Raw genomic sequence first — 14,165 nt, 5'->3', positions numbered from 1 at the left:
CAATCCTCACAGCCCGTCAGCCTGAAGGTCAATCTCACCTATTGACCTGCCAACAGCAACCAATGCTCAACTACAACAGGAAGCACATAGGGCCTATACAAAGAACACTCCTGGAGCCCTCGACTCAGGCAAACAGGGAGACTGCACCACTGGGCCCTACAGGGCACCTAGTACATAAGGCCAACATGTCAAGACAGGAAGATGTAGACGATCCACCTAATACACAGAAACAAACACGGAGAGATAACCAAAATGAGAAAGCAAAGAAATATGTCTTAAATATAAAGACAGGAGAAAACTCCAGAAAAAGAACTAAATGAAATGGAGGTAAGCAACCTACCAGATACACAGTTCAAAATACTTGTTAGAAGGATGCTCAAGGAACTTAATGAAAACGTCAATGATAATAAGCCTGAAAAAGGAAACAGAAACCATAAAAAAGAACCAGTTAGAAATGAAGAATACAATAACTGAAATGAAGAATGCATTAGAAGGCATCAACGGCAGATTAGATGAATCAGAAGATTGAATCAGTGATTCAGAAAACAAAGTAACAGAAAACACCCAATTAAAGTGGTGAAAAGAAAAATGAATTAAAAAATGAGGAAAGTTTATGGGACCTCTAGGACATCAAGCATAACAACATTCATATCATAGACGTACCACAAGGAGAAGAGAAAAAGCTAGGAATTGAGAATCTATCTGAAAAAGTAATGACTGACAATTTCCCCAACCTGGTGAAAGAAATAGACATATGAGTCCAAGAAGTGTAGAGAGACCCAAACAAGATGAACCCAGAGGCCCACCTTAAGACACGTCAGAATCAAAACGTCAAAGGTTAAAGACAAAGAGAGAATCTTAAAAGAAGCAAGAGAAGGGCAGCTAGTTATTTACAAGGGAGCTCCCATTAGACTGTCAGCGGGTTTTTAACAGACTCTTTGTAGGCAAGAAGGGATTATCATGAAATATCCAAAGTGATGAAAAGCAAGGACCTATGACCAAGACTACTTTACACAGCAAAGCTATCACTTACAATCTAAGGATAGATAAAGAGTTTCCTAGGTCAGAAAAAGTTCACCACAACCAAACCAGTATTACAAGAAAAGTTAAAGAGACTACTTTGAGATAAAGAAGGGGGAGAAAAAAAGAACATAAATATAAATAATAAAATGGCAATAACTATGTACAAATCGATAATCATTTTAAATGTACTAAATGCTCCAATCAAAAGACATAGGGTAGCTGAATGGATAAGAAAACAAGACCCATATATATCCTGTCTACAAGAGACTCACTTCAGATCGAAAGACACACACAGACTGAGAGTAAAGGGATGGAAAAAAAATACTTTCTGCTACTGGAAATAAAAAAAAAAAAAAGCTAGGGTAAGAATACCTATATTAGACAAAATAGATTTTTAAACAAAATAAGAGACAAATAAGCACATTATATAATGATAAAAGAATCGATCCAACAAGAGGATCTAACCCATGTCAACATTTATGCACCCAACATAGGGGCACCTAAAGGAAATATTGACTGACATAAAGGGAGAGATTGACAGTAATACAGTCATAGTACGAGACTTAACACCCCACTGACATTAATGGATTGATCGACAAGGAGTAACAGCATCTTTAAATGTTAGACGAGACCATATGGATTTAATTGATATTTTTAGAGCATTTCACCTCAAAGCAGAAGACCATACCTTCTTCTCAAGTGCATATGGAACATTTTCCAAGAAAGACTACATGTTAGGCCACAAAACAAAGCTCAATAAATTTAGGAGGAATGAAATCATGTCAAATGTCTTCTTCCACTCCAATGGTATGAAACTAAAAATCGATTACAAGAAAAAAACTGAAAAACACACAAATACATGGAGGATAAATAACATGTTACTATACAATGAATGGGTTAATAAGATCAAGGAAGAAGTCAAAAGATATCTTGAGACAAATGAAAATGAAAACATAACCCAAAATCTATGGGACGTAGCGAAAGCAATCCTAAGGGGAAATTAATAGCAATACAGGCCTACTTTAAGAAACATGAAAAATATCAAATAAATAATCTAACCATACACCTAAAGAAACTAGAAAAAAAGAATAGTGAACAAGCTCAAAGTGAGTAGAAGAAAGGAAATACTAAAAATCAGAATGAAAATAAATAAGAGTGTAAAAAAAAAAATACAAATGATTGATGAAACCAAGAGCTAGTTATTTGAAAAGATAAACAATATTTATAAAACTTTTAACGAGATCATTAAGAAAGAAGAGACAGGAACCACATAATTAGAAAAAAAATGAAAGTGGAGAAGTGACAACTGATACCACAGAAATAAAAAAGATTATAAAAAAGTATTACGAACAATTATATGCCAACAAACTCAACACTCTGGAAGAAATGAATAAATTCCTAGAAACATACAAACTTCTAAGATTGAATCAAGAAGAAACGAAAAATCTGAACAGAATGATTACTATTCATGAAATCAAATCAGTAATCAAAAAACCCCAAGAAACAAAAGTCCTGGAAAAGATAGCTTCAAACATTCAAAGAACTAACACCTATTTTTCTCAAACTGTTCCAAAAGGTCCAAGAGTAGTAAAGGCTCCCAAGTTTGTTTTATAAGGCCACCATTACCCTGATTCCAAAACTGGACAAAGACATTATGAAAGAAATATATGTATGTACACACAAACACACACACACACACACACCACACATTCCTGATGAACACAGATTTGTAAAAATTCTCAACAAAATATTAACAAAATGAATTCAGCAATACATTAAAAAGATCACACATCATTATCTAGTGGGATTTATTCTAGAGATGCAAGGTTTGTTTAATTAGCCACAATTCAATTAATGTGATACACACTACATAAACAAAATGAAAGATAAAAATGATATGATCATATCAATAGATACCAAAAAAGCATTTGACAAAATCCAGAATCCATTTATGATAAAAATTTTCAGCAAAGTAGGAATATAGGAAACATGCCTCACTATAATAAAGGCCATATATTACAAACCCACAGTTAACATCATATTCAACAGAAAAAAACTAAAAGAGTTTTCCTTAGGATCAGGAATGAGACCAGGATGTCCACTTTCACCATGCTTATTCAACATAGTATTTGAGGGCCCAGCCACAACAATCAGACAAGAAAAAGAAATAAAATGCATCCAAACTGGAAAGGAAGAAGTAAAACTGACATTATTTGAAGGTGGCATGATACTATATACAGAGAACCCTAAAGATTCCACCAAAAAAAACTATTAGAACTGATCAATGAATTTAGTAAAGTAGCAGGATAAAAAATTAATATTCAGAAATTGGTTGGATTTTGACACACTAAAACAGTATCATATATAATTGCAACAACAACAACGATAATGATGACAACAACAACAAAAAATACCTAGGAATAAATTGAACCAAGAAATTAAAAGATTTGTATTCAAAAAATCATAAGACACTGAAGAAAGAAATAGGAGGAGATACCAAGAAATAGAAGCATATACCATGCTCATGGATAGGAAGAATTGGCATTGCTAAAATGCCCATAATACCCAAAGAAATCTATAGATTCAATGCGATCCCTATCAAAATACCAACAGCATTTTTCACAGAACTAGAACAAATAATCCTAAAATTTACATGGAACTGCAAGAGACCCATAGCAATCTTGAGAAAGAACAACAAAATTGGAAGTACCACTTTGTCTGATATCAAGCTATAATACAAGGCTATAATAATCGAAACAGCATAGTACTGGCATAAGAACAGGCACAAAAATCAGTGGAACGGAATAGAAAGCCCAGAAATAAACTCATGGCTATATGGTCATTTAATCTATGACAAAAGAGGAAAAAATATACAATTGGATAAACACAGTCTATTCAATAAATAGTGTTTGGAAAACTAGATAGATATATGCAAAAAAGTTAAACTGGATCACCTTCATATGCCATGTACAAGAATAAACTCAAAATGGATTAAAGACTTAAATGTAAGGCTCGAAACCATAAAACTCCTTAAAGAAAACATAAGCTGTAATCTTTCTTACATTGCTCTTACTAACACTTTTTTTCTGATTTATCTTCTCGAGAAAGGAAAACAAAAGAAAAAATAAACAAATGGGACTACATTAAACTAAAACGTTTTCCACAGCAAAGGAAACCATTAACAAAATGAAAAGACAACCTACTGAATGTGAGAAGATGTTTGCCAATGATACATCCAATAAGAGGTTAATACCCCAAATTTATATATATGAAAAATTCATACACTTCAACACCAAAAAAAGCAATTTAATTAGAACATTGGCAGAGGACCTGAAAAGACATTTCTGCAAAGAAAACATACAGAGATGGTCAATAGACATATGAAAAGAAGTTCAACATCACTAATCATCAGAGAAACACAAATTAAAACCATAATGAGATATCACCTCACACCTGTCAGAATTTCTATCATCAATAAATCAATAAACAATAAGTGTCAGTGGGGGTGTAGAGAAGAAGGAACCCTTGTGCACTGCTGGTGGGACTGCAAATTGGTACAGCCACTATGGAAACAGTATGGAGGTTCCTCAATAAATTAAAAATAGAACTACCTTATAAACCAGCAATTCCACTTCTGGGTATTTATCTGAAGAAATTCAAAACACTAATTTGAAAAGATATAAGCACCCCTATGTTCACTGCAGCATTGTTCACAATAGCTAAGATATGGAAATGACCCAAGTGGCCATCCAATAGATGATTAGATAAAGAAGAGTTGGTACATATATTCAATGGAATACTACTCAGCTATAAAATGAAATCTTACCATTTGTGACAGCATGGATGGACATGACAGGTAGTATGCTACATGAAATAAGTCAGACAAAGACAAATACCATACGATCTCCCTCATATGTGGAATCTAAAGAATAAAATAAATGAATAAACAAAACAGAAACAGACTCAGAGATAGAACAAACTGATGTTTGCCAGATGAGATGGGGTGCTAGGTGAAAAAAGGGAAAGGATTAAGAAGTACAAGTTGGTAATTATGAAATACTCATGGTGATATAAAGTACCGTATAGGGAATATAGTCAATAATATTGTAATAACCATGTATAGTGCCAGGTGGGTACTAGACTAGTTTACCTCATGCCAGAATTTCATCTCAATATGAATAATGAAATAGTATGAAGAAAACTCTCCGTTTGGTTTGCTTAGATGTGTTTGAAATACAGATTATCATATTTTTAAAAGGAATAAACTAAAATATGGCACTCTGTTCTGCCTTAGAGCAACTGAGAGGTGACTCTGAAGAGGCAAAAGACAAGAAGCGGGAGCAAGAAGCTTGGCAGGATGCATATATCTTTTGATGTAAGGGAACATTAAAGAACACTCAAAGTAGAAGTGTTGACTTTTTACGAAAGGAATTCCCCCCTTATGCAACCGCACAGTATCTTACGCATGTCTCAAAGTAAGTAACCATTTACCGTGTAATTATCTGTTTATATATTTTTTCTCCTATTACTCAGTAGTGATCTACTTGAGGAGAAAAGTTGTTAGATTCTTTTTTGTTCAATAGTTGCTCAGTAAAAGAGTCACTGAACATATGACTTAACTTGTTAATTAATAACATCTCCTACAATGGGGGGAGACTGGTTAGCAGTTCCCAAAGGGATCTAAGTGTCTCACAGGCACTCCTACACAATGGAAGGAAGTGTTTAGGTAGAAGTGACTGGCCATTATGGTACTGGCAATGAATCTCGGATATCTGAGCTGGAGATAAATGCTCTCAGTAAGCATAAAATATATTTAAAGTGTAAACATTTGTAAAATTTGTGTTTTTTTTATCATAACTTTCTTTTTTAAAAAAATCACAAATATTTAAGAATCTATGTAACACCTTATAAGGCAGAGGAACTATTTAAAAGACTAAGAGCAACGTGGGGTACAAATATAATCAGACTGAAAAATCATGGCGAAAGTCTGAAAATAAATTCAACAAAAGAGTCCTAGATAATATATTGTGGAATAGTAAAGAATAAGTAATTACTTATAGCTCAGAGAATCAAGGTAATTTTAGCAGAGGAATAATATCTTAGGTGAATCTTGATACATATAATTTAAATCTGTGGAGACAGAGTATTATACTATGATTTGGGAACTGACTGATGTGCAGACAGACATAAGTGGAAGTACCTGTGAATGGGTGACATAAACATCAAAGGCCTTCCCAACTCACAGTATAGATATATTTGAAAAGCTGGCTATTAGTTGATGAACTGTCCCTATAATGGCAATCAAACCAGTAAAAAAAAAGAAAGAAAGAAAGAAAAATGCCCCTTAGGAAACCCCATCAATGCATGAACATTCATTCATCCATTCATTTTTTCAATCTAATACAAGGACCTACTATGTATCAGATTCTGAACTTTGCTGAGTATACTGGATATCAGAGTGGTCAAGACAGAACAAGCTCTCTGCCCAAGAAGAAGATTTAGATAATTAATTTATTAATTATAATGTGATGCATTCTGTGTTAAGTGAAGTAGTAGATGTTATGGAAACATATACCTATAAGCTATTTATACTTTAAATCATTCCACAAATATGGCAGAACTATATTTGGACAACATAAAGTATTAGCGGTTTTTATTGAGCTTGAGTTTCTTCTTTGGTCTTGTTTATCTACAGAGTAGATTGCCACAATGTGGATCTTAGGAATACTGTTTGCTATTTAAAATCTTGCCTTTTGAACTACCTATCTAACTATGGATATAGCAAGCACAAATACATTTATTTCCTTAATTTCTTTAAGGCTAGAAACGGCAGCATTTTTCCTACCTTAGTGTTTCTTTTTCTATTAAGGTCTATTTTTTATTATAAATGACAGCAACATCAGGAAGATGACGGTGATGATGTATGAAACAGAAAAAAAATATATCCTTTCTTTTGTGAGATTATATCTGAAAGGCTGAGAAAAGTAAAATCTTGTTTGGACCAGTAAATGGAACAAACACAACATAGAAGTTACAGAGGAAGTAATTATGGGCAACACCAAATCTTATTCTAATAAGCAAAGGTTTCAGTTGGTCTTTTTGTTGTGGTTCTTCTTCAAACCCAAACTATAGTTTTTATCCTATAACAAATATTTCCCTCAAAATTTTAAACTACACAGTGGGTCTTCCTTAGAAACCAAAATTCTAGATTTATTAAAGCAGAAAGCATGCTATCCTCCCTCGTTTCAACCCTCAGGATCTTTTTTCCTTCTTTTCATGAAAAAATGTGCTTAACTAGAGCTGCCACAGGCAAGAAGACTAACAGGCTAAGATACTAAATGATCCAATACAAAAGACATTTATCTCACCAGATTTCATCTAGTTCACCATCATGGCTTTGTAGTCTACACAGTAGATGAAGAATATCAATAAACTGCAAATAACATTTTATGTGAATTGCCTGAAAAACAATGAACAGAAATGTAACACTTCTCCAATGCACAGAATACAATTAAGTATAATTATTAAAAAACAAGACAAAACCAAACAAAAACCCAGCAGCTGACTCTGCCCCATCACTGAAAGAAATGTGATAAGTTCAAGTAGTGTTAAATTTGGTGAAAATGTCCTCAGGACATGCAGAATGAGAGAACAAAAAGGTTTCATTCTCAGCTGTGGGACTCATAGCAGGTGTGCTGTGTGGCTGTCATTTAAGTGCTCTGTGTTTAAGTTTTCCCATCAATACTGAAAATTATGTGTGCATGTTGGTATTTTGGAAGTATACCACTTTTTGGATTAACTCGTGAGCTATCTTAAAGCAGGATAAACAAATTATGCTGCAAAAATAAGAATGTGAATAAATGCCAATTCTTCCCCAAACCTGAGATGAGATACCCTTTTTCTAAAAAAAAATGAGAGATAGGATCATATGTGAATTAATCCCTTCTCTTTAGGATATCTTACTAATTAAACATGTTGACATTAATTATAACAATAATAATTATTGAGCGCTAACTATATGCGAGGCACTGTTGTAATCATTTTACATATATTATGTCATTTTATGCCCACTCAAAAACTATATTACAGGTAAGGAAACAGAGACAAAGAGAAATTAAGTAAATTTCTCAAAGTTAACAAACTGAAGATAGTTAGGATTCAACCAGACACAACAAAGCCCGTATAATATTAGAATACTGTATTTCACAAAAAGATGAAAGAGATCTAACCAATACCTTGGAAAAATCATTCAGCTTTTCTGAACTTTAGGTCTCTCATCTAGAACAGAGATCAGCAAACTTTTTCTATCAAGAAGCATATCATAAATATTTCAGGCTTTGTAAGTCAAGAGGCAAAAATCAGGAATGTTATACAGGTGCTTATATAACAAGAGAGAAAACAAATCACATCATGCTTTAGAAAATAAAATTATTTAATTTAAAGTTTTTAATTTTAAGTAAAAGTATTTAAAATAAATCACATCGTTTTTTATTAACAAAAATGTTTAAACGATAATAATTAAGCATATATTTTTTGCACTATAGGTCTATTAGCAAAAACAGAATTCTTTTTTAGAGGATAACATTTTGCTTGACTGGGGTTCAAAACAGTGTTCTTATCATGAAATGAATTGCAAATGTTCATCTGTAAAAAAAAACCGTACCTCACAGGTCATACAAAAAAACCCAGCAAGCTGGATTTGGCCCATGGGCCACGATTTACAACCCTCTGATGTAGAAAACAGTCACAGTACTAGGTGATCCAACTTCAAGATTTTATGGTACTATCTTACTTTATAAGTATAATAATTTTGATTTTTCAGTGCCTTCAGTACATATAGATAAAAGGTAAAATCTTTAAACTCTATACTCTATATATTCTAATCATTAAATGAATTGATGAATAAATATAATTATATTTGTCTAGCAGATTATTGTTATCTTAACTTTCTTAGGTCAGTTTAGATTTTATTGCATTTTCACAGGCCCCTTTGAATGTCATCACTGAGGAATAAGCTTTCTCCTGACTAGACATTTCAGTGGGTTGTTAGAAGCTGGGAGAAAATCAGCATAACATCACAATGAAACAAGAGAAAAGTAAAGGCAACAGCCAGGTAGCTTCCCTTCTGAAGGGAATCTATATGATTTAATTCTGTATTTCTATGCCAATATTTAGTATGTTAAACTAATAGTCTAAGTTCACACTTCATGTAAATTATTGATGAATTTTATATTTTTATACTGCTTCATTGCTGTTGTTGTTGTTATTATTGAAACTCTTATAGTCATGGGAATTTCTTAAGAAGCTTCCAGACTCACTGACAATTTTCATAGGAGACAGTAAAAATAAATGGCCTCTAGTATACATAGAATTTTTTCAACACACACGGAAAGTAGAGCTTTTTTGCCCTTACTGAAAGCAAAAATATCAAGAACTTACTGACACACATTGATTTACACTCAGCTGCCTTTAAAAAAAATTAAAAAGTTAATCTATGCATTTGAGGTCAAATGCCACTTTATCAATTAAAGGTATAATTGAATACTTTTGTAATTATTAAAGTAATAGAAAATTAACAATTCTGATGACTTTATGGAAAAATATACAAACTACTTAATGGTTCTAAATAAGGTTGGCCCTCGTAAAATTGTTAAGTCTTCAAGAAGCCTCATGTTCTTCAAATTCTAGTTTATATTTTGCCAGTACACTACACTTAACTTTTCAAGGTAAGCACAAATCCACAACCTAATTCATGCAATTTTATAAACAGTTCCTAATGGTTCTTCCAAAGAAATATCTTCAATTTTGACAAGGGCTTTTTTTAACTTACAAATTTTTTAAATTGAAAAATATTGAAAATTTTCCCTCCTCTCACAAAAATACACAAACTGAAGTATTTTTAAAAATTGAAAACAATCCCACCACTTTATAATAAATTTTAACAGGAAGTGAAAGAACCTTCCTTGTCCTTATAATTTTCCTCAGTCATCCCCTAAAATAACCACTTTGGAGTATATTCTTCCCATTTTTTGAGACAGTATTTCACTCTGTATCTCACTGGATTTCATCGAGTGTAAGATAAGAGAATAACCTATATTAACTATAACTTCCTATTTAAACTTAAAATATATTATGTAAATCTTTTCGGAACAGTATATGTGGATCTATTTCACGCTTTGTAATAGTGGTAGCTAGATATAGTCTAATGTAACAATGTATTAAACCATTGGAAATCTAGTATGCTTTGAAATTTTTACTAATATGAATAAAGCCGAAATGAAAATTGTTATAATATATGTGAAAGCACTTCATACGGAAAGATGATTAGAAGCGGTTACTGTATCTTAAGATATATTCTCTTACTTTTTTTTGAAGACTTCTTTAAACACTTAAAGCATCAAGTAATTTTGTTAATACAATAATTACTGTTACTTAGCATCTAATATTCTAGGTAGTATGGCATGTCCTTTAAATATATTAATACATTTCAATATACAAAGGTTACTATACACAGAAATTCTGTTGGTCCAATTCTGAAAGAGCTTAATTGTCACACCTTGGAGTAGGATTGTGTTCCTAAGAACAATTAAAAAGTTTCTGAGTAGGGTAATGGCTCATCTTCTTCATTCAGAATAAATCGTTTCTAGGAAAGGAAGAGAGGAAAGACTTAATTCAGCTGCAGGGGATGTATTATTGGTATGTAGAAGGCTTGGAACCAGAGGATAGAGGGAAATACTTGCAAAGAACTAACAAATACTTACTAACAAAGTAACTTTGCAATACTTGCAAAGAACTAACAAAGGCTTGACACAGAGCCTACTTCTATACAGATAACTGAAGCAAAGCGGCAGCCTTAGCAGAAGATAAGCCTCTCCCTTCAAGCATTATCTGTCAGAAAGACAATGGCAACCAGCTCAGAGCAAGAGCAGATTGCTGTATGCTTTCTCATATTGCCTATTGTTTTCAGTGGCCTCCAGATACTCACTATTAAATTGGAGATGGAAGGGATGGGAACAACATGAGGCCAGTTAAAAAATAAACATAGTTTTCAGGCTTAAAAACTACGCCTACTTGATAATTTTTGCTATGGTTACTCACACATAAAAATGACCTGCAACAAATTAACTAGAAGCCAACTAAGTTTTTGAGCAAACTGTATTGCAAGGATATGACAATAAGAAAAGAGAAGAGACGGAGCACAAGTAGAGCAGGCTTCTTTCAGCATGATGATTCTATTCACAGAGATGGGTGGAGAATCAAGGACTCTTGATAAATTTAAGATGCCGAGTGGACATCCAATGGAGAGAGTAATAAAATGGTTATGTTTATAAGTCTGGAGCCTAGGTGATAGGTTAAGGTCGGGCTTGAGATAAAAATCTTGGAGTCATAAGCAAATAAATAATATTTAAAACTATTGGATGGAATGAACTCATCTAGGGTGTATAATGGAGTAGAGAAGGGGGAGCTAACAAAGATGACTAAAAGTCAGCAAGGTAGGAGAAAAATCAGGAAAGCATGAGGTCATAGGAAGGATGATATTATCACACACACAAAGAAGAATTAGATTATATTTTGAAATGCTTCTGAGAAGTTGAGTAGAATGAGAACAAGTCTCTATCTCAGGGTATTGACAATGTCCTATGACAAGGAAGAATAATAAATAGATTGTTAACCATATGATGTTACAATGTAAAGTCAAATATTTGTTAAAAATAATAAAAATGTTCCTCCTTCTTACCCTCAATGGTAGCTAGGTGTAAATTCTGGAAAGACATATATAAATTTAAATTTTTAAGTTGGAAGAAAGTTTAGAGATCATTTAGACCAACTTTCTAATTTAATGGACAAGGAAACAAATTTGAAGAGATGAAATAACTTGCTGGAGCTCCAAAGCTACAAAATGGCAGAAGTGGGGCTGTGATACTGGTCTTCTAACTCCTAGGACAGGGCTCTTTTCTTTAAAAGAAAATGTACATTTACTGACATACATTTGTTTTCATTTTTCCAAAATGTTATGTTAGAGACCAAAACCCATTCAACACCTGATGTGCTGATCTCAACGAATTTTACTTCGACAACCATATTCTCAACATAATTTGTCTCAACATTAGAAGTGCAAATAGGACGATAATTTTATTTTTCAGGTTGCTCTTCCTTGTTGTATCATATATTTTTCATCTCACGGTCCAAGATACAGCAAATGTTCAACAAACATGTATTAAATGAGAACGTTATTTTCTTATACCTATCATTTAGCATTCGTCTAGGTACATACACTATTTTAAGCTATATTAGAATTTAGATATAGATAAGTAATGATTTTTAGATCTTCAAGAAATAAGTTTTAAAAAATTAAATGAAAACACTATCATAGGGAAAAATAGCATTTCTGAGTAAGGTAGGAAAAAAGTAACAGTATCAGAAATGTAAAAATAAACCATATATTTTTCTTATGGAAAAAAGCACATAGGAATAGAATATTTGTAAAAATAGGAGTCAGAAAATATTATGACCCCAGAATCACATCATTCATTGTGTATAGCTTTTAAAAATGTAGTTAAAAGAGTGTGTCCACTACTTACCTATTACAGTTCCTAAAGTAAGAAAAGTAAAATACTGCCATTTGTGACAACATGGATAAATCTTGAGAGAATCATGCTAAGGGAGATAAGTCACATGGAAAAGGACAAGAATCCTATGACTTCACTTATACATAGGATATAAAACAAAAAGCAACAAATAAGCAGATAAAACAAACAAACTCATAGATACAGACAACAATATGGTGGTTACTAGAGAGGAAGAAGGGTGGGGAGATTAAGAGGGTAAAGGGGCCAAATATATCATGACAGAAGGAGACTAGACTTTGTGTAATAAGCACACAATGTAATATACAGATGATGTATTATAGAATTGTACACTTGAAACATATAGTGTAGTAAGCAATGTCTCATCAATAAATTTAATTAAAAAATATTGACAATACCAAATGTTGATAAGGATGTGGAGCAACTAGAACTCATATATTTCTGTTGGAAATGCAAAATAGTATAGTCACTTGGTAAAACAGTTTGGCAGTCTCTTATAAAATTAAACATACACACAGTATCTTATCCAGCAATCCAACTCCTGGATGCTTATCTTAGAAAATGAAAACTTATGTCCACCAAAATGTTTACATTAGTTCTATTCATAATTGACCCAAACTGGAAACAACAACAACAATCAAAACAAAATTAAATGTCTTTCAATGGGTGAATGGATAAACAGCCTGTGGTATATCCACTCAAAGGAAAGCTACTCAGCAATAAAAAGAAACAAGCCTTTGATGCATGCAACAATTTGGATGAGTCTTAAATGCATTATGGTGAGTAAAAGAAGCCAGCCTCAAAAGGTTACAAACTATATGACTTCATTTACATGACAATTCTCAGAAAGACAAAACTATAGTGATAAAGAAACAGTTATCAAGGTTGGTGGTTGGGGGAGAGATAAAAAGATAGTATAAAGTTCTTTGGGGTGATGGAACTGTTCCGAATCCTAATAGTGATGGTGGACATTACACAAATCTACACATGTGTTAAAATTCATAGAACTATATACAAACAAAAAAATTATAAAAGTCAATAAAAATGTTCAACATTTTCAGGAAAAAAAAAAAGGGAAGCAACAGGCTTACATATTGAATATTAAAAAAATTAATTCGCAGAAAACCATGGCTTTTCCTACCAAGAAGATAATATTGTTGGTGAAAAAGAAACCTGCAGTTCTGCTTCTGCCATCGGTTGACCAAAATGAGAATACTAACATAGCAACAAGCATATAAAAATAATCCTCCATATTCAAAATTTGGTCTCTGTAATTTGTTGCAGTCATTGCTGCTTGTGAATCATGAATAATAGTAGTGCTTGAATTTCATAAGTATGACAAGTCTTAACGACAAAGTAAAGACTATTACTTAAATGAATACACTATTGTATTTGATAAAGCCCTAATGATACTGTGAAGAGATTACTCAATTCAATTGTGCCTCTGAACCCTGTAACTGTAGCTCATTTTCCTTGAAATTTCTTGAAGTTTTCAAATGTGTATTCCTTTGTTATTGTGGTAAGTATACATAAACATAAAATTTACCATTACAA

General features: G+C 32.7%; 1 protein-coding gene across 21 annotated transcripts in view; it reads right to left on the bottom strand.

Annotated features, from left to right (window-relative positions):
- ZBTB20 (zinc finger and BTB domain containing 20) overlaps positions 1 to 14,165 on the bottom strand; it is a 736,649-nt gene that overhangs the window by 416,879 nt on the left and 305,605 nt on the right. The window contains exon 1 of one of the 21 annotated variants that reach the window (XM_016137759.2): positions 7,392 to 7,410. The exons of the other annotated variants lie outside the window; for them this stretch is intronic. The gene's annotated coding sequence lies outside the window, so the exon portion shown is untranslated. Of the gene's footprint in view, positions 1 to 7,391; positions 7,411 to 14,165 lie in introns of those variants that run through there. 21 annotated transcript variants of the gene reach the window in all.

This window comes from Rousettus aegyptiacus, unplaced genomic scaffold, assembly GCF_014176215.1.
Source record: "Rousettus aegyptiacus isolate mRouAeg1 unplaced genomic scaffold, mRouAeg1.p scaffold_m13_p_4, whole genome shotgun sequence".
Classification (NCBI taxonomy): domain Eukaryota; kingdom Metazoa; phylum Chordata; class Mammalia; order Chiroptera; family Pteropodidae; genus Rousettus; species Rousettus aegyptiacus.
Note: the sequence above shows the minus strand (reverse complement) of the source record. Positions and strands in the feature narration are given on the sequence as shown.